We start from the raw sequence: 5291 nt of genomic DNA, 5'->3' as shown, positions 1-5291 counted from the left end.
CTTTCTTTCTTTTTTTTTTTTTTTCGAGACAGGGTTTCTCTGTATAGCCCTGGCTGTCCTGGAACTCACTTTGTAGACCAGGCTGGCCTCTAACTCAGAAATCCGCCTGCCTCTGCCTCCCGAGTGCTGGGATTAAAGGCGTGCGCCACCACGCCCGGCTACCATTTTCAATTTCAATAAAGGTTAGGTTGTAGCTCAGTGGTAGAGGACTTGCTTAGCATGGGTAAGCCCTGGGTTTAGACCATGACACCGGCAACTACTAACACACCCCCAGAAGAAAAAAGACCACTGTTATAATGGAAAATCGAAAAGTGTTGGAAGCACAAAAAAGAGGGACATGTTAACTGGAAGAAACAGAACAGGCCTTGTTAAGAAACTTATATCAGGGATGGAGAAATAGCTCAGAATTTAGAGCACTGGCTGCTCTTCTATAAGACCTGGCTTCAGTTCCATTAGTCCCAGGATATCTGACCTCTGGCCTCCAATGGCACCAGGCATGTGCATTGTGCATAGATACTACATGCAGGCAAAACACCCCCACACAAAACTTAAACAAGGCCAGGTGTGACATATGCCCTTAACCCTAGCACAGTTAAAATCAGGCCAGCCAAGGCTATGCAGTGATTGATACTGTCTCAAAAAAAAAGAAAAAAAAAATGATGTAGAAGTTGACAGCACTTACTGCTCTTCCAGGAAACTCAGGCTCAATTGTCAGCTTCCACATGTCAGCTGTAACGTGGTACAAAGGCACATACATAATACATACATACATAAGCAAAACACCAGTGCACGTAAAATAATGAAAATAGGAGTGGAAGGCCTTCAGTTCATAAGAAAATAGTTTAACCTACCTTTTTGCTTTGTTGTAATGCTAGGGACTGAGCCCAGGGCCTCCTTTACCCATCCCCATTTTGACCTGCTTGTCTCAGGGTTATTCTCTAGGACCCAAGGCAACCCTTGGAAGAAGGGTTTTGAAAATGTTGGCAACAGTGAAAGGAAATGAATGCAGAATAAAATGTGTGATGAGAAGTGCTTCTGGGAGGAGTTTGCCCATGCCCACAGCATGGTACGCTTTGCAGTGCCAGTGCCTTCACAACACAAGATGTCAACAACACTTTGGAATTACCTTGAGATTATTGCATGTAATAAGACTGCAGTGTCATTTACTGTAACACAGAAGTTTTTATTATACAGGCTTAATTATGTAAAAGAAAATACTTTCCTACTATTAGAATACAAATATCAAGTGAGGGTGTGGTTGGTTTGTATTGATAAAAAACATTCATTCTTCAATTGACATTTGAGGAGGTCAGTGCTCTTTAAATTCTCCATTACCCATGTTAAGCAGTTGACACTGAATCTAGACTTCTTCCTTTGTGGAGGAAAATGAACTCAGGAACTAGTCATGCTTTCTACTGCCGAACTAAAATGCACAGCCTTGGTTTCAAGGCTCCTGTGCATGCTAGCCAAACATTCTACAACTGGGCAAAACACCCCCAGCTTGCAATACGATGTATTTTTAGTATTAGGTATTGAATTGTACATGCCAAGCAAACACTCTAGCATCTGAGTTATATTCTAGTTTTGTTTTTTTGAGACAGTATTTCTCTATGTAGCCCTGGTTGTCCTGGAACTCATTGTGTAGACCAGGCTGGTCTCAAAACTCAAAAATCTGCCTGCTTCTGCCTCCCAAGTGCAGAGATTTCAAGCATGAGTTACTATACTTGTCTTCCCAACCATTAAGAATTATAAAATCACTAATTACTCTCAATATTGGATAAAACACTGATGGCCGGTGAGCGGTGAGCTAGATTTGGTCTGCAAGCAGTAGTTAGCTAACTTCTAGCTTGCAAATGGACCCCAAGATGTAGGGGAATTACTAACATTAAGCTTAAGAAGGGAGCAGAGCATGGGATTGCCTGTAACTGATGGCATGTGGGAGGTGGATCAGGCATCCAATGTCATCTTCAGCTACACAGTGAATTTTGAGGGCAGATTGGGCTATGTGAGACTAAGTAAAAATTTAAGAAGGTAGGTCCCAGATAGTACAGGTCTGTAATCACAGGCTAAGGCCAAAGAATCTCATGTTCAGGGTCTGCCCAGCAAGAGCAAAATTAGCCTGTGCAACTTATTAGACCCTCTCAAAAGAGGCTGGAGATAGAGAGCTGTGTGTAGTTAGAGTGCTTGCCTGGCACGTGTGTGGCTCTTAGGTTCTCTCCCCAATACGAGTCAAGGAGGCTAAACAATGGTGGTATTGATGTTAGCCTAATTGTACTTGATTTCTCTGACAATGGGATGCTATTCAAGTTTGAAAAATGTTCTAGAAAGATTAACTTGGAACAAAGTATGAGATGAATTGAAAATAAAGGAACACACTAGAAGAGAACATTTAGACTCCATACCAGGAACTTCTCTTATCACAAGTTCTTTTGAAACAATTGTCTTTCATGAGACACTTAGCTCCACTACACTGCAATTTATAATCCACTATTCCCCAACCCTCCTATTCCTTTAGTTATTTCTGTTTTCCTAACTCTATTTCAATGAATTTCAAATTAGACTTGATTAATGCCTTTAGCTATAATCTCAAACATTAGCTGATATGACCCAAGTTTTTTGTTTGTTTTTTCGAGACAGGGTTTCTCTGTATAGCCCTGGCTGTCCTGGAACTCACTTTGTAGACCAGGCTGGCCTTGAACTCTGAAATCTGCCTGCCCCTGCCTCTGGAGTGTTGGGATTAAAGGTGTGTGCCACCACGCCCGGCTCATGACCCAAGTTTTAATAGATTTGTTTTGCAAATTTACTGACATTCGTTTTTCGTTGGGACAAGCTCTAGATTAAAACACAAGAGTTACTTTACATTCTTTCTTGTGCTTCATCATTATTTTCTTACAATTTAGAAACACCAGTTTAATAGAAAACTACTATGCCTTGTTTGAACTTTTTTCATATTCTGAGGTTTGGGTTAAGTTCTAGGGTCTCTAAATATGGGCCCACATTAGTAAGAATTTTTTTCCCCCAAGACAGTCTCTCTGAAGACCTTGTTGTCCTGGAACTCACTCTGTAGACTAGGCTGGCCTTGAACACAGCTACCTGCCTCTGAGTGCTGGGATTAAAGGCTCATTGCCACCATCCACCTAACAATATTTCTAGAGTAAGAAAGAGGCTTTAGAAAGTTCATATCAAGCCGGGCGTGGTGGTGCACACCTTTAATCCCAACACTTGAGAGGCAGACGAATCTCTGAGTTCAAGACTAGCCTGATCTACAAAGTGAGTAGTATAGCCAGGACTACACAGAGAAACCCTGTCTCGAAAAATCAAAAATCCAAAAAAACCCAGTATATTGCTCATAGGGTTTGTTATCTTGGTCAGTAGGGAGTTATTCAATCCCATTTAAATGTTAAAGATATCTGTGAAAGTATCCTTCACTCCTACCTCCTGTGATACTTTCTGAGCTGTTCAATAAAAAGAGCATTTCCGAGAGAGAGAGAGAGAGAGAGAGAGAGAGAGAGAGAGAGAGAGAGAGAGAGAGAATACCCTTTTGTCAGATACACAGATTCTCAAAACTTCAGGTAGAGATTCATACAAAAAGCCACAGTAAAATGCAAGACTCGGGGGGAGAGTAGAGAATTCAAATCAGGGCTTTTAGTTATTTTCTGACTTTTTATTTATTTATTTATTTTTTTGTTTTTCGAGGCAGGGTTTCTCTGTGTAGCTCTGGCTGTCCTGGAGCTCACTTTGTAGACCAGGCTGGCCTCGAACTCAGAAATCCGCCTGCCTCTGCCTCCCGAGTGCTGGGATTAAAGGCGTGCGCCACTACGCCCAGCTCTGACTTTTTAATTGTCCTCAAAATACCCATACCTGGAATAGTCACCTAAGAACATACATACTCACAGGGCATGGTGGTGCTTCTCTAACCCTAGCTCTTGGGAGGCAGAGGCAGGTGCATTTCTGTGAGTTTAAGGAAGCCATGTCTACCTGTACCTTGTACTCCTGGGGGAGGCAGTGACAGGATTTCTGGGGCTTGCTGGTCAGCTGTTCTAGCCAAATTCATGTTCTTCAAGTTCAGTGAGATGATCCCTGTCTCAAACCACTGCACTAAGAGGTGGTGGCACACACTTTTAATCTCAGTACTTGAGAGGCAGAGCTCTGAATTCAGAAGCTTACACAGAGAAACCTCACTTCAGAAAAACAAACCATCTAACATAGTGATGTGCAAGAAAGGCTATTTGATTTGAGGTCAGCCTGGTCTTCCTTGAGACTTCCAGGCCAGCCAAGGCTACAAAGTGGGAACCTACCTTAAGAAACAAAACAATGGAGCTGGAGAGATGGCTCAGTGGTTAAGAGCACAGACTGCTCTTCCAGAGGTCCCGAGTTCAAATCCCAGCAACCACATGGTGGCTCACAACCATCCATAATGAGATCTGATGCCCTCTTCTGGTGTGTCTGAAAATAGCTATAGTGTAAGCATGATAAATCTTAAAAAAAAAAAAAAATAGGGCTGGAGAGATGGCTCAGCGGTCAAGAGCACTGACTGCTCTTCTGAAGGTCCTGAGTTCAAATCCCAGAAGCCACGTGGTGACACCCTCTTCTGGAGTGTCTGAAGACAGCCCTTTTCTTTTGACATGCACCTGATTACATACATACACACAAAATTCACAACACTCTTTTAAAAAATTGACATCTCACATAACCAAAAAGTTGATGGCACCCTTTTATGCCAAAAACTTGCTTTTGTCTTCACAGTGTCAGTGCTTGCTAAATAACGGGCTCACAAGCTTTGCAGAATTAGCTACAATGGGCCAGGCATTTTTCCTTGCTGGATAGCAAAAAGAGGACACACACACACACACATACACACTGTTATTTATGTAACCCTGGTTATCCTGGAATTCATTCTGTACATTAGGCTGGTGCTGTCCAAACTTCCACCTGCCTCTTGGCCTCCCAAAGTGCTAGAATCGAAGGCACGTACAATCACTGCCCTGCTTCTTCATTCGGATCTTAATTACTAATATTAACTCAGGTCACTCACCATGGAATGTTACAGAATGACTACAAAGGGGTAAAAGAAACTGCAGAATGCAGAGGGAGAGAGTGGATACACGCAAAGACGCGATCATACTGGGTTTGAAGCCAGCCTCATAAACCCAAAAGAAAAGAGCACTACACGTAATGTATAAAGAAGCAAATTTAGGGGCTGGTGAGATGGCTCAGTGGGTAAGAGCACCCGACTGCTCTTCCGAAGGTCCAGAGTTCAAATCCCAGCAACCACATGGTGGCTCACAACC

Source organism: Mus caroli, chromosome 10 (assembly GCF_900094665.2).
Source record: "Mus caroli chromosome 10, CAROLI_EIJ_v1.1, whole genome shotgun sequence".
NCBI lineage: Eukaryota > Metazoa > Chordata > Mammalia > Rodentia > Muridae > Mus > Mus caroli.
The sequence above is the reverse complement of the archived record's forward strand: the minus strand, read 5'-3'. Positions refer to the sequence as shown.